The sequence below is a fragment of the Colletes latitarsis genome, unplaced genomic scaffold (genome assembly GCF_051014445.1).
Source record: "Colletes latitarsis isolate SP2378_abdomen unplaced genomic scaffold, iyColLati1 scaffold0006, whole genome shotgun sequence".
NCBI classification, from domain to species: Eukaryota; Metazoa; Arthropoda; class Insecta; order Hymenoptera; family Colletidae; genus Colletes; species Colletes latitarsis.
This window is the reverse complement of record NW_027488366.1, coordinates 20006451-20033178: the sequence shown is the minus strand read 5'-3', so window position 1 is coordinate 20033178 and position 26728 is coordinate 20006451.

Below are 26728 nucleotides of genomic sequence, written 5' to 3'. Positions count from 1 at the left end.
CTGGGTTTTTTCTCGTTTGGATCACGTAGTAATGTGGGACCACACTGAAACAGTCAATTAAACCTGGTTTCGATCAATATTTTAGAGAATAATTCATGTTAGGTCTAGGTTAGGTCTGGGATTTGCTCTCATCAGGCTCATTCTTTCGCATATTTCTCATACTTGACGGCTAGATCCTGGGCTTTTTCTGGATTGCATCACGTAGTAGTGAAGTACAACACTGAAACAGTCAATTAAACCTGGTTTCCATCAATATCTTAGAGGACAACGCAAGTTAGGTCTGGGATATGTCTGGGATTTGCCCTCATCAGACTCATACTTTCGCACACTTCACATACTCCTTGAACAGATCCTGGGTTATTTTCTGGTTTGGATCACGTAGTAATGTGGTACCACACTGAAACAGTCGATTAAACCTAGTTTCGATCAATATTTTAGAGAATAATTCATGTTAGGTCTAGGTTAGGTCTGGGATTTGCTCTCATCAGGCCCTTTCTTTCGCATATTTCTCATACATGTTGAACAGATCCTGGGCTGTTTCTGGATTGTATCACGTAGTAATGTGGTACCACGCTGAAACAGGCAATTAAACCTGGTTTCGATCAATATTTTAGAGGATAACGCAAGTTAGGTCTGGGATAGGTCTAGGATTTGCCCTCATCAGGCTCTTACTTTCGCATATTTCTCATACTTCATGGCTAGATCCTGGGCTATCTCTGGATTGGATCACGTAGTAATGTGGGACCACACTGAAACAGTCAATTAAACCTGGTTTCACTGAATATTTTAGAGAATAATTCATGTTAGGTCTACGTTTGGTCTGGGATTTGCTCTCATCAGGCTCATTCTTTCGCATATTTCTCATACTTGATGGCTAGATCCTGGGCTTTTTCTGGATTGCAACACGTAGTAATGAAGTACAACACTGAAACAGTCAATTAAACCTGGTTTCCATCAATATCTTAGAGGACAACGCAAGTTAGGTCTGGGATATGTCTGGGATTTGCCCTCATCAGGCTCATACTTTCGCGTTTTTCACATACTTGTTAAACAGATCCTGGGTTTTTTCTGGTTTGGATCACGTAGTAGTGTGGTACCACACTGAAACAGTCCATTAAACCTGGTTTGGATCAATATTTTAGGGGATAACGCATGTTAGGTCTAGGTTAGGTCTGGGATTTTCACTCATCAGACTCATACTTTCGCATTCTTCACATACTTGTTGAACGGATCCTGGGTTTTTTCTGGTTTGGATCACGTAGTAATGTGGTACCACACTGAAACAGTCGATTAAACCTGGTTTCGATCAAAATTTTAGAGGATAACGCAAGTTAGGTCTGGGATACGTCTGGGATTTGACCTCATCAGACTCATACTTTCGCACACTTCACATACTCCTTGAACAGATCCTGGGTTATTTTCTGGTTTGGATCACATAGTAATGTGGTACCACACTGAAACAGTCGATTAAACCAGGTTTCGATCAATATTTTAGAGGATAACGCGTGTTAGGTCTAGGTTAGGCCTGGGATTTTCACTCGTCAGGCTCATACTTTCGCACACTCACATACTCCTTGAGCAGATCCTGGGTTATTTTCTGGTTTGGATCACGTAGTAATGTGGTACCACACTGAAACAGTCGATTAAACCTGGGTTCGACCAATACTTTAGAGAATAATTCACGTTAGGTCTAGGTTAGGTCTGGGATTTGCTCTCATCAGGCCCTTTCTTTCGCATATTTCTCATACATGTTGAACAGATCCTGGGCTGTTTCTGGATTGTATCACGTAGTAATGTGGTACCACGCTCAAACAGGCAATTAAACCTGGTTTCGATCAATATTTTAGAGGATAACGCAAGTTAGGTCTGGGATAGGTCTAGGATTTGCCCTCATCAGGCTCCTACTTTCGCATATTTCTCATACTTCGTGGCTAGATCCTGGGCTATGTCTGGATTGGATCACGTAGTAAAGTGGTACCACACTGAAACATTCAATGAAACCTGGTCTGGATAAATATTTTAGAGGATAACGCATCTTAGGTCTGGGTTAGGTCTTAGATTTGCCCTCATCAGGCTCAGAGTTTCGCGTTTTTCACATTCTTGTTGAACAGATCCTGGGTTTTGTCTGGTTCGGATCACGAAGTAGTGTGGTACCACACTGAAACAATCCATTAAACCTGGTTTCGCTCAATATTTTAGAGGATAACGCATGTTAGGCCTAGGTTAGGTCTTGGATTTGCTCTCATCAGGCTCATTCTTTCGCATATTTCTCATACTTGATGGCTAGATCCTGGGCTTTTTCTGGTTTGGATCACGTAGTAATGAGGTACCACACTGAAACGGTCAACTAAACCTGGTTTCGATCAATATTTTAGAGGATAACACAAGTTAGGTCTGGGATAGGTCTGGGATTTGCCCTCATCAGGCTCATACTTTCGCGTTTTTCACATACTTGTTGAACAGATCATGGGTTTCTTCTGGTTTGGGACACGTAGTAATGTGGTACCACACTGAAACAGTCGATTAAACCTGGTTTCGATCAATATTTTAGAGGATAACGCAAGCTAGGTCTAGGTTAGGCCTGGGATTTTCACTGATCAGACTCATACTTTCGCATTCTTCACATACTTGTTGAACTGATCCTGGGTTTTTTCTGGTTTGCATCACGTAGTAATGTGGTACCACACTGAAACAGTCGATTAGACCTGGTTTCGATCAAAATTTTAGAGGATAACGCAAGTTAGGTCTGGGATAGGTCTGGGATTTGATCTCATCAGACTCATACTTTCGCACACTTCACATACTCGTTGAACAGATCCTGGGTTATTTTCTGGTTTGGATCACATAGTAATGCGGTACCACACTGAAACAGGCAATTAAACCTGGTTTCGATCAATATTTTAGAGGATAACGCAAGTTAGGTCTGGGATAGGTCTAGGATTTGCCCTCATCAGGCTCTTACTTTCGCATATTTCTCATACTTCATGGCTAGATCCTGGGCTATCTCTGGATTGGATCACGCAGTAATGTGGGACCACACTGAAACAGTCAATTAAACCTGGTTTCACTCAATATTTTAGAGAATAATTCATGTTAGGTCTACGTTTGGTCTGGGATTTGCTCTCATCAGGCTCATTCTTTCGCATATTTCTCATACTTGATGGCTAGATCCTGGGCTTTTTCTGGATTGCAACACGTAGTAATGAAGTACAACACTGAAACAGTCAATTAAACCTGGTTTCCATCAATATCTTAGAGGACAACGCAAGTTAGGTCTGGGATATGTCTGGGATTTGCCCTCATCAGGCTCATACTTTCGCGTTTTTCACATACTTGTTAAACAGATCCTGGGTTTTTTCTGGTTTGGATCACGTAGTAGTGTGGTACCACACTGAAACAGTCCATTAAACCTGGTTTGGATCAATATTTTAGGGGATAACGCATGTTAGGTCTAGGTTAGGTCTGGGATTTTCACTCATCAGACTCATACTTTCGCATTCTTCACATACTTGTTGAACGGATCCTGGGTTTTTTCTGGTTTGGATCACGTAGTAATGTGGTACCACACTGAAACAGTCGATTAAACCTGGTTTCGATCAAAATTTTAGAGGATAACGCAAGTTAGGTCTGGGATACGTCTGGGATTTGACCTCATCAGACTCATACTTTCGCACACTTCACATACTCCTTGAACAGATCCTGGGTTATTTTCTGGTTTGGATCACGTAGTAATGTGGTACCACACTGAAACAGTCGATTAAACCTGGTTTCGATCAATATTTTAGAGGATAACGCAAGTTAAGTCTGGGATTGGTCTGGGATTTGACCTCATCAGACTCATACTTTCGCACACTGCACATACTCGTTGAACAGATCCTGGGTTATTTTCTGGTTTGGATAACATAGTAATGCGGTACCACACTGAAACAGTCGATTAAACCAGGTTTCGATCAATATCTTAGAGTATAACTCATGTTAGGTCTAGGTTAGGCCTGGGATTTTCACTCATCAGACTCATACTCTCGCATTCTTCACATACTTGTTGGACGGATCCTGGGTTTTTTCTGGTTTGGATCACGTAGTAGTGTGGTACCACACTGAAACAGTCGATTAAGCCTGGTTTCGATCAAAATTTTAGAGGATAACGCAAGTTAGGTCTGGGATAGGTCTGGGATTTGATCTCATCAGACTCATACTTTCGCACACTTCACATACTCGTTGAACAGATCCTGGGTTATTTTCTGGTTTGGATCACATAGTAATGCGGTACCACACTGAAACAGTCGATTAAACCAGGTTTCGATCAATATCTTAGAGTATAACTCATGTTAGGTCTAGGTTAGGCCTGGGATTTTCACTCATCAGACTCATACTCTCGCATTCTTCACATACTTGTTGGACGGATCCTGGGTTTTTCCTGGTTTGGATCACGTAGTAGTGTGGTACCACTCTGAAACAGTCGATTAAACCTGGTTTCGATCAAAATTTTAGAGGATAACGCAAGTTAGGTCTGGGATAGGTCTGGGATTTGATCTCATCAGACTCATACTTTCGCACACTTCACATACTCGTTGAACAGATCCTGGGTTATTTTCTGGTTTGGATCACATAGTAATGCGGTACCACACTGAAACAGTCGATTAAACCAGGTTTCGATCAATATTTTAGAGTATAACTCATGTTAGGTCTAGGTTAGGCCTGGGATTTTCACTCATCAGACTCATACTTTCGCATTCTTCACATACTTGTTGAACAGATCCTGGGTTTTTTCTGGTTTGGATCACGTAGTAGTGTGGTACCACACTGAAACAGTCGATTAAACCTGGTGTCGATCAAAATTTTAGAGGATAACGCAAGTTAGGTCTGGGATAGGTCTGGGATTTGACCTGATCAGACACATACTTTCGCACACTTCACATACTCCTTGAACAGATCCTGGGTTATTTTCTGGTTTGGATCACATAGTAATGCGGTACCACACTGAAACAGTCGATTAAACCAGGTTTCGATGAATATTTTAGAGTATAACTCATGTTAGGTCTAGGTTAGGCCTGGGATTTTCACTCATCAGACTCATACTTTTGCATTCTTCACATACTTGTTGAACAGATCCTGGGTTTTTTCTGGTTTGGATCACGTAGTAATGTGGGACCACACTGAAACAGTCAATTAAACCTGGTTTCGATCAATATTTTAGAGAATAATTCATGTTAGGTCTAGGTTAGGTCTGGGATTTGCTCTCATCAGGCTCATTCTTTCGCATATTTCTCATACTTGACGGCTAGATCCTGGGCTTTTTCTGGATTGCATCACGTAGTAGTGAAGTACAACACTGAAACAGTCAATTAAACCTGGTTTCCATCAATATCTTAGAGGACAACGCAAGTTAGGTCTGGGATATGTCTGGGATTTGCCCTCATCAGACTCATACTTTCGCACACTTCACATACTCCTTGAACAGATCCTGGGTTATTTTCTGGTTTGGATCACGTAGTAATGTGGTACCACACTGAAACAGTCGATTAAACCTGGTTTCGATCAATATTTTAGAGAATAATTCATGTTAGGTCTAGGTTAGGTCTGGGATTTGCTCTCATCAGGCCCTTTCTTTCGCATATTTCTCATACATGTTGAACAGATCCTGGGCTGTTTCTGGATTGTATCACGTAGTAATGTGGTACCACGCTGAAACAGGCAATTTGTTTAAAGATCGAGTTAATTCGAATTTATTTAAACCCGTAATTAGCCGTTAATCCGCTTTGTTTTTAACATACGCGACCGACCAGAACATTCTAGGTCGACGCGTCCGCGACTCGAAACAGAAGGCAGCAGAAAAACTCTCGCTCCTTGAGTTTTTCTGTAAGTCACGCGAGCAGTACAGTAACGTTCGATTTCGAACTTTTCGGTTAAACGCTCGACCATAGAGAAGGTGCGATAATTACATGTTAGAAAAAGACGGACGAGAGCCACGGCGACAGCGCCGCGCGTCGGAGGATTCCCCCTCTCTTACGCGTACTTTTCGGCAGCGCGTGCTCGTCCGTCACTTGCTAACGAGAGCCTGCCAAGCGCGGATCGATAAACGATCACGCTTTCCCTAATTTAACATATTCCGAATTGCTTCGAGTTATTCGAGCATTCGTTGAAATTCAACAGGCCCTCACAATATTCGAATTGCTTCGAGTTATTCGAGCATTCGAACAAATTAAGAAAAAAAAGGCATAAAGAAAATTCTCGGGTTCTAGCGGTTGATTCCCACGCGACGTTGAAAGTTCGAGTTATTCGAATTTTCACAAAGCGGGCAACCGACGTATAGCCGCAGCTTTACGGGATTAGCTTGCGTAAGCAAACTGCCCCCAGTAAACTGCGTGTAATTCCGGTTGTCGAATCAAACCAGTTAATCGATTCGGTCGTGAGTACGACCCGATTAAAGACTGCGGGAAACTCTTTGGTATCATCGAGTTCCCGAATTTTCCGCGTATCGCTGCAAACAGCGGTCGTGCGAGAGGTATCGAGATTAAGACTCGATCCTCCCTTGATTCAATCGAACGGTCTTACAACCATCTAAAGGGGCCTTATTGGCGTAAATACCTTGGGTGGACTTGCCGCCTTCCAGTCGGAGCGTGGGACGAGTTATTCTAAGCCCAGCTTCCGGCGAATGCCAGAGCGTTGTTCTCTGATCGCCAGTCTTGTACGGTCACTGCGCGTAGAACGCGACTCACAAGGCGTCGTGGTGCCAGTCTCAATAGTAAGACGTCCTATACGCCATTGAAAGACTGCACCGCATCGTGTTCCGTACACACGCATACGAAGACGGTAAGGGGCCGAGGACCGGGTGACGGTTGGAGCCTTACAACCTCCCTCTAGGCACCCTCTCCTGCGACAATCAAGTGTTGCAGTCGAACAGAAAACCGAGAGGAAATTCCCTAATTGGAAGAAAGCGAGCGATTCCCGGTTTAAAGGGAACGCTCACACACGTACAGTCCACTAGCTTAGCTGCGTATCGCGGCGGCAGAGATTCCCGCTCCTAGGTGCGACAAGCACCGACCAGGAGCGTACCAAAGAGAGAAAGACAAGCGACGTGACTCACGTCGACAGGTATTTAACGCCTAGTCGTATCTCTTTCTGTTTCAGGGTAACAACACAGACCACACTGATCGTCTGGCAGACGTCGGCCGATTCTCAAACCTTTATTGACTAAATAAACGGCTTGGTCGCATAAGGCGATCCGGCGAAAATAAAATTATAATTGTATCGCTTACTCTCCGTCCGTTCCTTCCCTCGAGATCCGGACCCCCGTTAGGCGAGGTATTTTCAAACCTCCTCCCCCTAACACAATTAAACCTGGTTTCGATCAATATTTTAGAGGATAACGCAAGTTAGGTCTGGGATAGGTCTAGGATTTGCCCTCATCAGGCTCTTACGTTCGCATATTTCTCATGCTTCATGGCTAGATCCTGGGCTATCTCTGGATTGGATCACGTAGTAATGTGGGACCACACTGAAACAGTCAATTAAACCTGGTTTCACTCAATATTTTAGAGAATAATTCATGTTAGGTCTACGTTTGGTCTGGGATTTGCTCTCATCAGGCTCATTCTTTCGCATATTTCTCATACTTGATGGCTAGATCCTGGGCTTTTTCTGGATTGCATCACGTAGTAATGAAGTACAACACTGAAACAGTCAATTAAACCTGGTTTCCATCAATATCTTAGAGGACAACGCAAGTTAGGTCTGGGATATGTCTGGGATTTGCAATCATCAGGCTCATACTTTCGCGTTTTTCACATACTTGTTAAACAGATCCTGGGTTTTTTCTGGTTTGGATCACGTAGTAGTGTGGTACCACACTGAAACAGTCCATTAAACCTGGTTTGGATCAATATTTTAGGGGATAACGCATGTTAGGTCTAGGTTAGGTCTGGGATTTTCACTCATCAGACTCATACTTTCGCATTCTTCACATACTTGTTGAACGGATCCTGGGTTTTTTCTGGTTTGGATCACGTAATAATGTGGTACCACACTGAAACAGTCGATTAAACCTGGTTTCGATCAAAATTTTAGAGGATAACGCAAGTTAGGTCTGGGATAGGTCTGGGATTTGACCTCATCAGGCCCTTTCTTTCGCATATTTCTCATACATGTTGAACAGATCCTGGGCTGTTTCTGGATTGTATCACGTAGTAATGTGGTACCACGCTCAAACAGGCAATTAAACCTGGTTTCGATCAATATTTTAGAGGATAACGCAAGTTAGGTCTGGGATAGGTCTAGGATTTGCCCTCATCAGGCTCCTACTTTCGCATATTTCTCATACTTCGTGGCTAGATCCTGGGCTATCTCTGGATTGGATCACGTAGTAAAGTGGTACCACACTGAAACATTCAATGAAACCTGGTCTGGATAAATATTTTAGAGGATAACGCATCTTAGGTCTGGGTTAGGTCTAAGATTTGCCCTCATCAGGCTCAGAGTTTCGCGTTTTTCACATTCTTGTTGAACAGATCCTGGGTTTTGTCTGGTTCGGATCACGAAGTAGTGTGGTACCACACTGAAACAATCCATTAAACCTGGTTTCGCTCAATATTTTAGAGGATAACGAATGTTAGGCCTAGGTTAGGTCTTGGATTTGCTCTCATCAGGCTCATTCTTTCGCATATTTCTCATACTTGATGGCTAGATCCTGGGCTTTTTCTGGTTTGGATCACGTAGTAATGTGGTACCACACTGAAACAGTCGATTAAACCTGGTTTCGATCAAAATCTTAGAGGATAACGCAAGTTAGGTCTGGGATAGGTCTGGGATTTGACCTCATCAGACTCATACTTTCGCACACTTCACATACTCCTTGAACAGATCCTGGGTTATTTTCTGGTTTGGATCACATAGTAATGTGGAACCACACTGAAACAGTCGTTTAAACCAGGTTTCGATCAATATTATAGAGGATAACGCATGTTAGGTCTAGGTTAGGCCTGGGATTTTCACTCATCAGACTCATACTTTCGCATTCTTCAAATACTTGTTGAACGGATCCTGGGCTGTTTCTCGATTGTATCACGTAGTAATGTGGTACCACGCTGAAACAGTCAATTAAACCTGGTTTCGATCAATATTTTACAGGATAACGCAAGTTAGGTCTGGGATAGGTCTAGGATTTGCCCTCATCAGGCTCAGAGTTTCGCGTTTTCCACATTCTTGTTGAACAGATCCTGGGTTTTGTCTGGTTCGGATCACGAAGTAGTGTGGTACCACACTGAAACAATCCATTAAACCTGGTTTCGCTCAATATTTTAGAGGATAACGCATGTTAGGTCTAGGTTAGGTCTGGGATTTGCTCTCATCAGGCTCATTCTTTCGCATATTTCCCATACTTGATGGCTAGATCCTGGGCTTTTTCTGGATTGCGTCACGTAGTAATGTAGTACCACACTGAAACAGTCAATGAAACCTGGTTTCCATCACTATTTTAGGGGACAACGCAAGTTAGGTGTAGGTAAGGCCTGAGATTTTCACTGATCAGTCGCATACTTTCGCATTCTTACCATACTTGTTGAACGGATCCTGGGTTTTCTCTGGTTTGGATCACGTAGTAATGAGGTACCACACTGAAACGGTCAATTAAACCTGGTTTCGATCAATATTTGAGAGGATAACGCAAGTTAGGTCTGGGATAGGTCTGGGATTTGCCCTCATCAGGCTCATACTTTCGCGATTTCACATACTTGTTGAACAGATCATGGGTTTTTTTCTCGTTTGGATCACGTAGTAATGTGGTACCACACTGAAACAGTCGATTAAACCTGGTTTCGATCAATATTTCAGAGGATAACGCATGTTAGGTCTAGGTTAGCCCTGGGATTTTCACTCATCAGACTCATACTTTCGCATTCTTTACATACTTGTTGAACGGATCCTGGGTTTTTTCTGGTTTGGATCACGTAGTAATGTGGGACCACACTGAAACAGTCAATTAAACCTGGTTTCGATCAATATTTTAGAGAATAATTCATGGTAGGTCTAGGTTAGGTCTGGGATTTGCTCTCATCAGGCTCATTCTTTCGCATATTTCTCATACTTGATGGCTAGATCCTGGGCTTTTTCTGGATTGCATCACGTAGTAATGTAGTACCACACTGAAGCAGTCAATGAAACCTGGTTTCCATCACTATTTTAGAGGACAACGCAAGGTAGGTCTAGGTAAGGCATGAGATTTTCACTGATCAGACTCATACTTTCGCATTCTTCACATACTTGTTGAACGGATCCTGGGTTTTTTCTGGTTTGGATCACGTAGTAATGTGGTACCACACTGAAACAGTCGATTAAACCTGGTTTCGATCAATATTTTAGAGAATAATTCATGTTAGGTCTAGGTTAGGTCTGGGATTTGCTCTCATTAGGCTCATTCTTTCGCATGTTTCTCATACTTGATGGCTAGATCCTGGGCTTTTTCTGGATTGCATCACGTAGTAATGAAGTACAACACTGAAGCAGTCAATTAAACCTGGCTTCCATCAATATCTTAGAGGACAACGCAAGTTAGGTCTGGGATATGTCTGGGATTTGCCCTCATCAGGCTCATACTTTCGCATATTTCTCATACTTCATGGCTAGATCCTGGGCTATTTCTGGATTGGATCACGTAGTAAAGTGGTACCACACTGAAACATTCAATGAAACCTGGTCTGGATAAATATTTTAGAGGATAACGCATCTTAGGTCTGGGTTAGGTCTAAGATTTGCCCTCATCAGGCCCACAGTTTCGCGTTTTTCACATTCTTGTTGAACAGATCCTGGGTTTTGTCTGGTTTGGATCACGTAGTAATGAGGTACCACACTGAAACGGTCAATTAATCCTAGTTTCGATCAATATTTTAGAGGATAACGCAAGTTAGGTCTGGGATAGGTCTGGGATTTGCCCTCATCAGGCTCATACTTTCGCGTTTTTCACATACTTGTTGAAAAGATCATGGGTTTTTTCTGGTTTGGGTCACGTAGTAGTGTGATACCACACTGAAAGAGTCGATTAAACCTGGTTTCGATCAATATTTTAGAGGATAACGCATGTTAGGTCTAGGTTAGCCCTGGGATTTTCACTCATCAGGCTCATTCTTTCGCATATTTCTCATACTTGATGGCTAGATCCTGGGCTTTTTCTGGATTGCATCACGTAGTAATGTAGTACAACACTGAAACATTCAATGAAACCTGGTCTGGATAAATATTTTAGAGGATAACGCATCTTAGGTCTGGGTTAGGTCTAAGATTTGCCCTCATCATGCCCACAGTTTCGCGTTTTTCACATTCTTGTTGAACAGATCCTGGGTTTTGTCTGGTTTGGATCACGTAGTAATGAGGTACCACACTGAAACGGTCAATTAAACCTAGTTTCGATCAATATTTTAGAGGATAACGCAAGTTAGGTCTGGGATAGGTCTGGGATTTGCCCTCATCAGGCTCATATTTTCGCGTTTTTCACATACTTGTTGAACAGATCATGGGTTTGTTCTGGTTTGGGTCACGTAGTAGTGTGATACCACACTGAAACAGTCGATTAAACCTGGTTTCGATCAATATTTTAGAGGATAACGCATCTTAGGTCTGGGTTAGGTCTAAGATTTGCCCTCATCAGGCCCACAGTTTCGCGTTTTTCACATTCTTGTTGAACAGATCCTGGGTTTTGTCTGGTTTGGATCACGTAGTAATGAGGTACCACACTGAAACGGTCAATTAAACCTAGTTTCGATCAATATTTTAGAGGATAACGCATGTTAGGTCTGGGATAGGTCTGGGATTTGACCTCATCAGACTCATACTTTCGCACACTTCACATACTCCTTGAACAGATCCTGGGTTATTTTCTGGTTTGGATCACATAGTAATGTGGTACCACACTGAAACAGTCGATTAAACCAGGTTTGGATCAATATTTTTGAGGATAACGCATGTTAGGTCTAGGTTAGGCCTGGAATTTTCACTCATCAGACTCATACTTTCGCATTCTTCACATACTTGTTGAACGGATCCTGGGTTTTTTCTGGTTTAGATCACGAAGTAATGTGGGACCACACTGAAACAGACAATTAAACCTGGTTTCGCTCAATATTTTAGAGGATAACGCATGTTAGGTCTAGGTTAGGTCTGGGATTTGCTCTCATCAGGCTCATTCTTTCGCATATTTCTCATACTTGATGGCTAGATCCTGGGCTTTTTCTGGATTGCATCAGGTAGTAATGAAGTACAGCACTGAAACAGTCAATTAAACCTGGTTTCGATCAATATTTTAGAGAATAATTCATGTTAGGTCTAGGTTAGGTCTGGGATTTGCTCTCATCCGGCTCATTCTTTCGCATATTTCTCATACTTCATGGCTAGATCCTGGGCTGTTTCAGGATTGTATCACGTAGTAATGTGGTACCACACTGAAACATTCAGTTAAACCTGGTCTTGATAAATATTTTTGAGGATAACGCTTGTTAGGTCTGGGTTAGGTCTAGGATTTGCCGTCATCAGGCTCATACTTTCGCATATTTCTTATACTTCATGGATAGATCCTGGGCTATTTTCTGGTTTGGATCACATACTAATGTGGTACCACACTGAAACAGTCGATTAAACCAGGTTTCGATCAATATTGTTGAGGATAACGCATGTTAGGTCTAGGTTAGGCCTGGGATTTTCACTCATCAGACTCAATCTTTCGCATTCTTCACATACTTGTTGAACGGATCCTGGGTTTTTTGTGGTTTGGATCACGTAGTAATGTGGGACCACACTGAAACTATCAATTAAACCTGGTCTTGATAAATATTTTAGAGGATAACGCATGTTAGGTCTGGGTTAGGTCTAGGATTTGCTCTCGTCAGGCTCATACTTTCGCATATTTCTCATACCTCATGGCTAGATCCTGGGCTATTTCTGGATTGGATCACGTAGTAATGTGGTACCACACTGAAACAGTCAATTAAACCTGGTTTCGATCAATATTTTAGAGGATAACGCAAGTTAGGTCTGGGATCGGTCTGCGATTTGCCCTCATCAGGCTCATACTTTCGCGTTTTTCACATACTGGTTGAACAGATCCTGGGTTTTTTGCTGGTTTGGATCACGTAGTAGTGTGGTACCACACTGAAACTGTCCATTAAACCTGGTTTCGATCAATATTTTTCAGGATAACGCATGTTAGGTCTAGGTTAGGCCGAGCATTTTCACTCATCAGACTCATACTTTCGCATTATTCACATACTTGTTGAACGGATCCTGGGGTTTTACTGGTTTGGATCACGTAGTAATGTGGTACCACACTGAAACAGTCAATTAAACCTGGTTTCGATCAATATTTTAGGGAATAATCCATGTTAGGTCTAGGTTAGGTCTGGGATTTGCTCTCATCAGGCTCATTCTTTCGCATATTTCCCATACTTGATGGCTAGATACTGGGGTTTCTGGATTGCATCACGTAGTAATGAAGTACAACACTGAAACAGTCAATTAAACCAAGTTTCCATCAATATTTTAGAGGACAACCCATGTTAGGTCTAGGTTAGGCCTGGGATTTGCCCTCATCAGGGTCATACTTTCGCAGTTTTAACATACATGTTGACCTGATCGAGGGTTTTTTCTCCTTTGGATCACATAGTAATGTGGTACCACACTGAAACAGTCCATTAAACCTGGTTTGGATCAATATTTTAGTGGATAACGCATGTTAGGTCTGGCGTAGGCCTGGGATTTTCACTGATCAGACTCATACTTTCGCATTCTTCACATACTTGTTGAACTGATCCCGGGTTTTTTTCTGGTTTGGATCACGTAGTAATGTGGTACCACACTGAAACAGTCCATTAAACCTGGTTTGGATCAATATTTTAGGGGATAACGCATGTTAGGTCTACGCTAGGCCTGGGATTTTCACTCATCAGACTCATACTTTCGCATTCTTCACATACTTGTTGAACGGATCTTGGGTTTTTTCTGGTTTGGATCACATAGTAATGTGGTACCACACTGAAACAGTCCATTAAACCTGGTTTGGATCAATATTTTAGTGGATAACGCATGTTAGGTCTACGCTAGGCCTGGGATTTTCACTCATCAGACTCATACTTTCGCATTCTTCACATACTTGTTGAACGGATCCTGGGCTGTTTCTGGATTGTATCACGTAGTAATGTGGTACCACGCTGAAACAGGCAATTAAACCTGGTTTCGATCAATATTTTAGAGGATAACGCAAGTTAGGTCTGGGATAGGTCTAGGATTTGCCCTCATCAGGCTCTTACTTTCGCATATTTCTCATATTTCATGGCTAGATCCTGGGCTATTTCTGGATTGGATCACGTAGTAAAGTGGTACCACACTGAAACATTCAATGAAACCTGGTCTGGATAAATATTTTAGAGGATAACGCATCTTAGGTCTGGGTTAGGTCTAAGATTTGCCCTCATCAGGCTCACATTTTCGCGTTTTTCACATTCTTGTTGAACAGATCCTGGGTTTTTTCTGGTTGGGGTCACGTAGTAATGAGGTACCACACTGAAACGGTCAATTAAACCTGGTTTCCATCACTATTTTAGAGGACAACGCAAGTTAGGTGTAGGTAAGGCCTGAGATTTTCACTGATCAGACTCATACTTTCGCATTCTTCACATACTTGTTGAACGGATCCTGGGTTTTTTCTGGTTTGGATCACGTAGTAATGAGGTACCACACTGAAACGGTCAATTAAACCTGGTTTCGATCAATATTTTAGAGGATAACGCAAGTTAGGTCTGGGATAGGTCTGGGATTTGCCCTCATCAGGCTCATACTTTCGCGTTTTTCACATACTTGCTGAACAGATCATGGGTTTTTTCTGGTTTGGGTCACGTAGTAATGTGGTACCACACTGAAACAGTCGATTAAACCTGGTTTCGTTCAATATTTTAGAGGATAACGCATGATAGGTCTGGCGTAGGCCTGGGATTTTCACTGATCAGACTCATACTTTCGCATTCTTCACATACTTGTTGAACTGATCCTGGGTTTTTTTCTGGTTTGGATCACGTAGTAATGTGGTACCACACTGAAACAGTCGATTAAACCTGGTTTCGATCAATATTTTAGAGGATAACGCATGTTAGGTCTAGGTTAGCCCTGGGATTTTCACTCATCAGACTCATACTTTCGCATTCTTCACATACTTGTTGAACGGATCCTGGGTTTTTTCTGGTTTGGATCACGTAGTAATGTGGGACCACACTGAAACAGTCAATTAAACCTGGTTTCGATCAATATTTTAGAGAATAATTCATGTTAGGTCTAGGTTAGGTCTGGGATTTGCTCTCATCAGGCTCATTCTTTCGCATATTTCTCATGCTTGATGGCTAGATCCTGGGCTTTTTCTGGATTGCATCACGTAGTAATGAAGTACAATACTGAAACAGTCAATTAAACCTGGTTTCCATCAATATCTTACAGGACAACGCAAGTTAGGTCAGGGATATGTCTGGGATTTGCCCTCATCAGGCTCATACTTTCGCGTTTTTCACATACTTGTTAAACAGATCCTGGGTTTTTTCTGGTTTGGATCACGTAGTAGTGTGGTACCACACTGAAACAGTCGATTAAACCTGGTTTGGATCAATATTTTAGGGGATAACGCATGTTAGGTCTGGGATAGGTCTGGGATTTGACCTCATCAGGCTCCTACTTTCGCATATTTCTCATACTTCATGGCTAGATCCTGGGCTATCTCTGGATTGGATCACGTAGGAAAGTGGTACCATACTGACACATTCAATGAAACCTGGTCTGGATAAATATTTTAGAGGATAACGCATCTTAGGTCTGGGTTAGGTCTAAGATTTGCCCTCATCAGGCTCATAGTTTCGCGTTTTTCACATTCTTGTTGAACAGATCCTGGGTTTTGTCTGGTTTGGATCACATAGTAATGTGGTACCACACTGAAACAGTCGATTAAACCAGGTTTCGATCAATATTTTAGAAGATAACGCGTGTTAGGTCTAGGTTAGGCCTGGGATTTTCACTCATCAGACTCATACTTTCGCATTCTTCACATACTTGTTGAACGGATCCTGGGTTTTTTCTGGTTTGGATCACGTAGTAATGTGGGACCACACTGAAACAGTCAATTAAACCTGGTTTCGATCAATATTTTAGAGAATAATTCATGTTAGGTCTAGGTTAGGTCTGGGATTTGCTCTCATCAGGCTCTTTCTTTCGCATATTTCTCATGCATGTTGAACAGATCCTGGGCTGTTTCTGGATTGTATCACGTAGTAATGTGGTACCACGCTGAAACAGGCAATTAAACCTGGTTTCGATCAATATTTTAGAGGATAACGCAAGTTAGGTCTGGGATAGGTCTAGGATTTGCCCTCATCAGGCTTTTACTTTCGCATATTTCTCATACTTCATGGCTAGATCCTGGGCTATTTCTGGATTGGATCACGTAGTAAAGTGGTACCACACTGAAACATTCAATGAAACCTGGTCTGGATAAATATTTTAGAGGATAACGCATCTTAGGTCTGGGTTAGGTCTAAGATTTGCCCTCATCAGGCTCACATTTTCGCGTTTTTCACATTCTTGTTGAACAGATCCTGGGTTTTGTCTGGTTTGGATCACGAAGTAGTGTGGTACCACACTGAAACAGTCCATTAAACCTGGTTTCCATCACTATTTTAGAGGACAACGCATGTTTGGTCTAGGTTAGGCCTGGGATTTGCCCTCATCAGGGGCATTCTTTCGCAGTTTTAACATACATGTCGACCTGATCGAGGGTTTTTTCTGCTTTGGATCACGTAGTAAAGTGGTGCCACACTGAAACAGTCCATTAAACCTGGTTTGGATCAATATTTTAGAGGATAACGCATGTTAGGTCTAGGTTAGCCCTGGGATTATCACTCATCAGACTCATACCTTCGCATTCTTCACATACTTGTTGAACGGATCCTGGGTTTTTTCTGGTTTGGTTCACGTAGTAATGTGGTACCACACTGAAACATTCAATTAAACCTGATCTTGATAAATATTTAAAGAGGATAACGCATGTTAGGTTTGGGTTAAGTCTAGGATTTGCCCTCATCAGGCTCATACTTTCGCATATTTCTCATACTTGATGGCTAGATCCTGGGCTGTTTCTACATTGTATCACGTAGTAATGTGGTACCACGCTGAAACAGTCAATTAAACCTGGTTTCGATCAATATTTTAGAGGATAACGCAAGTTAGGTCTGGGATAGGTCTGGGATTCGCCCTCATCAGACTCATACTTTCGCGTTTTTCACATACTTGTTGACCTGATCGAGGGTTTTTTCTGCTTTGGATCACGTAGTAAAGTGGTACCACACTGAAACAGTCCATTAAACCTGGTTTGGATCAATATTTTAGAGGATAACGCATGTCAGGTCTAGGTTAGCCCTGGGATTATCACTCATCAGACTCATACCTTCGCATTCTTCACATACTTGTTGAACGGATCCTGGGTTTCTTCTGGTTTGGTTCACGTAGTAATGTGGTACCACACTAAAACATTCAATTAAACCTGGTCTTGATAAATATTTTAAAGGATAACGCATGTTAGGTCTGGGTTAGGTCTGGGATTTGCCCTCATCAGACTCATACTCTCGCATTCTTCACATACTTGTTGAACTGATCCTGGGTTTTTGCTGGTTTGGATCACGTAGTAATGTGGTACCACACTGAAACAGTCGATTAAACCTGGTTTCGATCAATATTTTAGAGGATAACGCAAGTTAGGTTTGGGATAGGTCTGGGATTTGACCTCATCAGACTCATACTTTCGCACACTTCACATACTCGTTGAACAGATCCTGGGTTTTTTCTGGTTTGGATCACGTAGTAATGTGGTACCACACTAAAACATTCAATTAAACCTGGTCTTGATAAATATTTTAGAGGATAACGCATGTTAGGTCTGGGTTAGGTCTAGGATTTGCCCTCATCAGGCTTATACTTTCGCATATTTCACATACTTCATGGCTAGATCCTTTGCTTTTTCTGGATTGTATCACGTAGTAATGTACAACACTGAAACAGTCAATTAAACCTGGTTTCCATCAATATCTTAGAGGACAACGCAAGTTAGGTCTGGCATAGGTCTGGGATTTGCCCTCATCAGGCTCATACTTTCGCGTTTTTCACATACTTGTTGAACAGATCCTGGGTTTTTTCTGGTTTGTATCACGTAGTAGTGTGGTACCACACTGAAACAGTCGATTAAACCTGGTTTCGATCAATATTTTAGAGGATAACGCAAGTTAGGTCTGGGAAAGGTCTGGGATTTGACCTCATCAGACTCATACTTTCGCACACTTCACATACTCGTTGAACAGATCCTGGGTTATTTTCTGGTTTGGATCAGGTAGTAATGTGGTACCACACTAAAACATTCAATTAAACCTGGTCTTGATAAATATTTTAGAGGATAACGCATGTTAGGTCTGGGTTAGGTCTAGGATTTGCCCTCATCAGGCTCATTCTTTCGCATATTTCTCAAACTTGATGGCTAGATCCTGGGCTTTTTCTCGATTGCATCACGTAGTAATGTGGTACCACACTAAACACATTCAATTAAACCTGGTCTTGATAAATATTTTACAGGATAACGCATGTTAGGTCTGGGTTAGGTCTTGGATTTGCCCCCATCAGGCTCATACTTTTGCATATTTCTCATATTTCATGGCTAGATCCTTTGCTTTTTCTGGATTGTATCACGTAGTAATGAAGTACAACACTGAAACAGTCAATTAAACCTGGTTTCCATCAATATCTTAGAGGACAACGCAAGTTAGGTCTGGGATAGGTCTGGGACTTGCCCTCATCAGGCTCATACTTTCGCGTTTTTCACATACTTTTTGAACAGATCCTGGGCTTTTTCTGGATTGCATCACGTAGTAATGAAGTACAACACTGAAACAGTAAATTAAACCTGGTTTCCATCAATATCTTAGAGGACAACGCAAGTTAGGTCTGGCATAGGTCTGGGATTTGCCCTCATCAGGCTCATACTTTCGCGTTTTTCACATACTTGTTGAACAGATCCTGGGTTTTTTCTGGTTTGTATCACGTAGTAGTGTTGTACCACACTGAAACAGTCCATTAAACCTGGTTTGGATCAATATTTTAGAGGATAACGCATGTTAGGTCTAGGTTAGCCCTGGGATTTTCACTCATCAGACTCATACTTTCGCATTCTTCACATACTTGTAGAACTGATCCGGGGTTTTTTCTGGTTTGGATCACGTAGTAATGTGGTACCACACTGAAACAGTCAATGAAACCTGGTTTCCATCAATATTTTAGAGGACAACGCAAGTTAGGTCTAGGTAAGGCCTGTGATTTCCACTGATCAGACTCATACTTTCTCATCCTTCACATACTTGTTGAACGGATCCTGGGTCTTTTCTGGTTTCGATCACGTAGTAATGTCGTACCACACTGAAACGGTCAATTAAACCTGGTTTCGATCAATATTTTAAAGGACAACGCAAGTTACGTCTGGGATAGGTCTAGGATTTGCCCTCATCAGGCTCTTACTTTCGCATATTTCTCATACTTCATGGCTAGATCCTGGGCTGTTTCTGGATTGTATCACGCAGTAATGTGGTACCACGCTGAAACAGTCAATTAAACCTGGTTTCGATCAATATTTTAGAGAATAATTCATGTTAGGTCTGGGTTAGGTCTAGGATTTGCCCTCATCAGGCTCATACTTTCGCATATTTCTCATACTTCATGGCTAGATCCTGGGCTGTTTCTGGATTGTATCACGTAGTAATGTGGTACCACGCTGAAACAGTCAATTAAACCTGGTTTCGATCAATATTTTAGAGGACAACGCAAGTTACGTCTGGGATAGGTCTAGGATTTGCCCTCATCAGGCTCTTACTTTCGCATATTTCTCATACTTCATGGCTAGATCCTGGGCTGTTTCTGGATTGTATCACGTAGTAATGTGGTACCACGCTGAAACAGTCAATTAAACCTGGTTTCGATCAATATTTTAGGGAATAATTCATGTTAGGTCAGGGATAGGTCTGGGATTTGCTCTCATCAGGCTCATTCCTTCGCATATTTCTCATACTTGATGGCTAGATCCTGGGCTTTTTCTGGATTGCATCACGTAGTAATGTAGTACCACACTGAAACAGTCAATGAAACCCGGTTTCCATCAATATTTTAGAGGTCAACGCAAGTTAGGTCTAGGTAAGGCCTGTGATTTCCACTGATCAGACTCATACTTTCGCATCCTTCACATACTTGTTGAACGGATCCTGGGTTTTTTCTGGTTTGGATCACGTAGTAATGTGGTACCACACTGAAACGGTCAATTAAACCTGGTTTCGATCAGTATTTTAGAGGACAACGCAAGTTACGTCTGGGATAGGTCTAGGATTTGCCCTCATCAGGCTCTTACTTTCGCATATTTCTCATACTTCATGGCTAGCTCCTGGGCTATTTCTGGATTGGTTCACGTAGTAAAGTGGTACCACACTGAAACATTCAATGAAACCTGGTCTGGATAAATATTTTAGAGGATAACGCATCTTAGGTCTGGGTTAGGTCTAAGATTTGCCCTCATCAGGCTCACCGTTTCGCGTTTTTCACACACTTGCTGAACAGATCATGGGTTTTTTCTGGTTTGGGTCACGTAGTAGTGTGATACCACACTGAAACAGTCGATTAAACCTGGCTTCGATCAATATTTTAGTGGATAACGCATGTTAGGTCTAGGTTAGCACTGGGATTTTCACTCATCAGACTCATACTTTCGCATTCTTCACATACTTGTTGAACGGATCCTGGGTTTTTTCTGGTTTGGATCACGTGGTAATGTGGGTCCACACTGAAACAATCAATTAAACCTGGTCTTGATAAATATTTTAGAGGATAACGCATGTTAGGTCTGGGATAGGTCTGGGATTTGCGCACATCAGACTCATACTTTCGCATTCTTCACATACTTGTTGAACGGATCCTGGGTTTTTTCTGGTTTGGATCACGTAGTAATGTGGGACCACACCGAAACAGTCAATTAAACCTGGTTTCGATCAATATTTTAGAGAATAATTCATGTTAGGTCTAGGTTAGGTCTGGGATTTGCTCTCATCAGGCTCATTCTTTCGCATATTTCTCATACTTGATGACTAGATCCTGGGCTTTTTCTGGATTGCATCACGTAGTAATGAAGTACAACACTGAAACAGTCAATTAAACCTGGTTTCCATCAATATCTTAGAGGACAACGCAAGTGAGGTCTGGGATAGGTCTGGGATTTGCCCTCGTCAGGCTCATACTTTCGCGTTTTTCACATACTTGTTGAACAGATCCTGGGTTTTTTCTGGTTTGTATCACGTAGTAGTGTGGTACCACACTGAAACAGTCCATTAAACCTGGTTTGGATCAATATTTTAGAGGATAACGCATGTTAGGTCTAGGTTAGCCCTGGGATTTTCACTCATCAGACTCATACTTTCGCATTCTTCACATACTTGTAGAACTGATCCTGGGTTTTTTCTGGTTTGGATCACGTAGTAATGTGGTACCACACTGAAACAGTCAATGAAACCTGGTTTCCATCAATATTTTAGAGGACAACGCAAGTTAGGTCTAGGTAAGGCCTGTGATTTCCACTGATCAGACTCATACTTTCTCATCCTTCACATACTTGTTGAACGGATCCTGGGTTTTTTCTGGTTTCGATCACGTAGTAATGTGGTACCACACTGAAACGGTCAATTAAACCTGGTTTCGATCAATATTTTAAAGGACAACGCAAGTTACGTCTGGGATAGGTCTAGGATTTGCCCTCATCAGGCTCTTACTTTCGCATATTTCTCATACTTCATGGCTAGATCCTGGGCTGTTTCTGAATTGTATCACGTAGTAATGTGGTACCACGCTGAAACAGTCAATTAAACCTGGTTTCGATCAATATTTTAGGGAATAATTCATGTTAGGTCTGGGATAGGTCTGGGATTTGCTCTCATCAGGCTCATTCCTTCGCATATTTCTCATACTTGATGGCTAGATCCTGGGCTGTTTCTGGATTGTATCACGTAGTAATGTGGTACCACGCTGAAACAGTCAATTAAACCTGGTTTCGATCAATATTTTAGAGGACAACGCAAGTTACGTCTGGGATAGGTCTAGGATTTGCCCTCATCAGGCTCTTACTTTCGCATATTTCTCATACTTCATGGCTAGATCCTGGGCTGTTTCTGGATTGTATCACGTAGTAATGTGGTACCACGCTGAAACAGTCAATTAAACCTGGTTTCGATCAATATTTTAGAGAATAATTCATGTTAGGTCTGGGATAGGTCTGGGATTTGCTCTCATCAGGCTCATTCCTTCGCATATTTCTCATACTTGATGGCTAGATCCTGGGCTTTTTCTGGATTGCATCACGTAGTAATGTAGTACCACACTGAAACATTCAATGAAACCTGGTTTCCATCAATATTTTAGAGGACAACGCAAGTTAGGTCTGGGATAGGTCTGGGATTTGACCTCATCAGACTCATACTTTCGCACACTTCACATACTCCTCGAACAGATCCTGGGTTATTTTCTGGTTTGGATCACATAGTAATGTGGTACCACACTGAAACAGTCGATTAGACCAGGTTTCGATCAATATTTTAGAGGATAACGCGTGTTAGGTCTAGGTTAGGCCTGGGATTTTCACTCATCAGACTCATACTTTCGCATTCTTCACATACTTGTTGAACGGATCCTGGGTTTTTTCTGGTTTGGATCACGTAGTAATGTGGGACCACACTGAAACAGTCAATTAAACCTGGTTTCGATCAATATTTTAGAGAATAATTCATGTTAGGTCTATGTTAGGTCTGGGATTTGCTCTCATCAGGCTCTTTCTTTCGCATATTTCTCATACATGTTGAACAGATCCTGGGCTGTTTCTGGATTGTATCACGTAGTAATGTGGTACCACGCTGAAACAGGCAATTAAACCTGGTTTCGATCAATATTTTGGAGGATAACGCAAGTTAGGTCTGGGATAGGTCTAGGATTTGCCCTCATCAGGCTCTTACTTTCGCATATTTCTCATACTTCATGGCTAGATCCTGGGCTATTTCTGGATTGGATCACGTAGTAAAGTGGTACCACACTGAAACATTCAATGAAACCTGGTCTGGATAAATATTTTAGAGGATAACGCATCTTAGGTCTGGGTTAGGTCTAAGATTTGCCCTCATAAGGCTCACAGTTTCGCGTTTTTCACATTCTTGTTGAACAGATCCTGGGTTTTGTCTGGTTTGGATCACGAAGTAGTGTGATACCACACTGAAACAGTCGATTAAACCTGGTTTCGATGAATATTTTAGAGGATAACGCATGTTAGGTCTAGGTTAGGCCTGGGATTTTCACTCATCAGGCTCATACTTTCGCATTCTTCACATACTTGTTGAACGGATCATGGGTTTTTTCTGGTTTGGATCACGACGTAACGTGGGACCACACTGAAACAGTCAATTAAACCTGGTTTCGATCAATATTTTAGAGAATAATTCATGTTAGGTCTGGGTTAGGTCTAGGATTTGCCCTCATCAGGCTCACAGTTTCGCGTTTTTCACATACTTGTTGAACAGATCCTGGGCTTTTTCTGGATTGCATCACGTAGTAATGAAGTACAACACTGAAACACTCAATTAAACCTGCTTTCCATCAATATTATTGAGGATAACGCATGTTAGGTCTAGGTTAGGCCTGGGATTTTCACTCATCAGACTCATACTTTCGCATTCTTCACATACTTGTTGAACCGATCTTGGGTTTTTTCTGGTGTGGATCACGTAGAAGTGTGGTACCACACTGAAACAGTCCATTAAACCTGGTTTGGATCAATATTTTAGAGGATAACGCATGTTAGGTCTAGGTTAGGTCTGGGATTTTCACTCATGAGACTCATACTTTCGCATACTTCACATACTTGTTGAACGGATCCTGGGCTATTTCTGGATTGGATCACGTAGTAATGTGGTACCACACTGAAACAGTCAATTAAACCTGGTTTTGATCAATATTTTAGAGAATAATTCATGTTAGGTCTAGGTTAGGTCTGGGATTTGCTCTCATCAGGCTCATTCTTTCGCATATTTCTCATACTTGACGGCTAGATCCTGGGCTTTTTCTGGATTGCATCACGTAGTAATGATGTACAACACTGAAACAGTCAATAAAACCTGGTTTCGATCAATATTTTAGAGAATAATTCATGTTAGGTCTAGGTTAGGTCTGGGATTTGCTCTCATCAGGCTCATTCTTTCGCATATTTCTCATACTTGATGGATAGATCCTGGGCTTTCTCTGGATTGCATCACGTAGTAATGAAGTACAACACTGAAACAGTCAATTAAACCTGGTTTCCATCTTTATTTTAGAGGACAACACATGTTATGTCTAGGTTAGGCCTGGGATTTGCTCCCATCAGGGTCATACTTTTGCAGTTTTAACATACATGTGGACCTGATCGAGGGTTTTTTCAGCTTTGGATCACGTAGTAAAGTGGTACCACACTGAAACAGTCCATTAAACCTGGTTGCGATCAATATTTTAGAGGATAACGCATGTTAGGTCTGGGTTAGGTCTAGGATTTGCCCTCATCAGGCTCATACTTTCGCATATTTCTCATACTTCATGGCTAGATCCTGGGCTATTTCTGGATTGGATCACGTAGTAATGTGGTACCACACTGAAACAGTCAATTAAACCTGGTTTCCATCAATATTTTAGAGGACAACGCATGTTTGGTCTAGGTTAGGCCTGGGATTTGCCCTCATCAGGGGCATTCTTTCGCAGTTTTAACATACATGTCGACCTGATCGAGGGTTTTTTCTGCTTTGGATCACGTAGTAAAGTGGTGCCACACTGAAACAGTCCATTAAACCTGGTTTGGATCAATATTTTAGAGGATAACGCATGTTAGGTCTAGGTTAGCCCTGGGATTATCACTCATCAGACTCATACCTTCGCATTCTTCACATACTTGTTGAACGGATCCTGGGTTTTTTCTGGTTTGGTTCACGTAGTAATGTGGTACCACACTGAAACATTCAATTAAACCTGATCTTGATAAATATTTGAGAGGATAACGCATGTTAGGTTTGGGTTAAGTCTAGGATTTGCCCTCATCAGGCTCATACCTTCGCATATTTCTCATACTTGATGGCTAGATCCTGGGCTGTTTCTACATTGTATCACGTAGTAATGTGGTACCACGCTGAAACAGTCAATTAAACCTGGTTTCGATCAATATTTTAGAGGATAACGCAAGTTAGGTCTGGGATAGGTCTGGGATTCGCCCTCATCAGACTCATACTCTCGCATTCTTCACATACTTGTTGAACTGATCCTGGGTTTTTTCTGGTTTGGATCACGTAGTAATGTGGTACCACACTGAAACAGTCGATTAAACCTGGTTTCGATCAATATTTTAGAGGATAACGCAAGTTAGGTCTGGGATAGGTCTGGGATTTGACCTCATCAGACTCATACTTTCGCACACTTCACATACTCGTTGAACAGATCCTGGGTTTTTTCTGGTTTGGATCACGTAGTAATGTGGTACCACACTAAAACATTCAATTAAACCTGGTCTTGATAAATATTTTAGAGGATAACGCATGTTAGGTCTGGGTTAGGTCTAGGATTTGCCCTCATCAGGCTTATACTTTCGCATATTTCTCATACTTCATGGCTAGATCCTTTGCTTTTTCTGGATTGTATCACGTAGTAATGTACAACACTGAAACAGTCAATTAAACCTGGTTTCCATCAATATCTTAGAGGACAACGCAAGTTAGGTCTGGCATAGGTCTGGGATTTGCCCTCATCAGGCTCATACTTTCGCGTTTTTCACATACTTGTTGAACAGATCCTGGGTTTTTTCTGGTTTGTATCACGTAGTAGTGTGGTACCACACTGAAACAGTCGATTAAACCTGGTTTCGATCAATATTTTAGAGGATAACGCAAGTTAGGTCTGGAATAGGTCTGGGATTTGACCTCATCAGACTCATACTTTCGCACACTTCACATACTCGTTGAACAGATCCTGGGTTATTTTCTGGTTTGGATCAGGTAGTAATGTGGTACCACACTAAAACATTCAATTAAACCTGGTCTTGATAAATATTTTAGAGGATAACGCATGTTAGGTCTGGGTTAGGTCTAGGATTTGCCCTCATCAGGCTCATTCTTTCGCATATTTCTCAAACTTGATGGCTAGATCCTGGGCTTTTTCTCGATTGCATCACGTAGTAATGTGGTACCACACTAAAACATTCAATTAAACCTGGTCTTGATAAATATTTTAGAGGATAACGCATATTAGGTCTGGGTTAGGTCTTGGATTTGCCCCCATCAGGCTCATACTTTTGCATATTTCTCATATTTCATGGCTAGATCCTTTGCTTTTTCTGGATTGTATCACGTAGTAATGAAGTACAACACTGAAACAGTCAATTAAACCTGGTTTCCATCAATATCTTAGAGGACAACGCAAGTTAGGTCTGGGATAGGTCTGGGACTTGCCCTCATCAGGCTCATACTTTCGCGTTTTTCACATACTTTTTGAACAGATCCTGGGCTTTTTCTGGATTGCATCACGTAGTAATGAAGTACAACACTGAAACAGTAAATTAAACCTGGTTTCCATCAATATCTTAGAG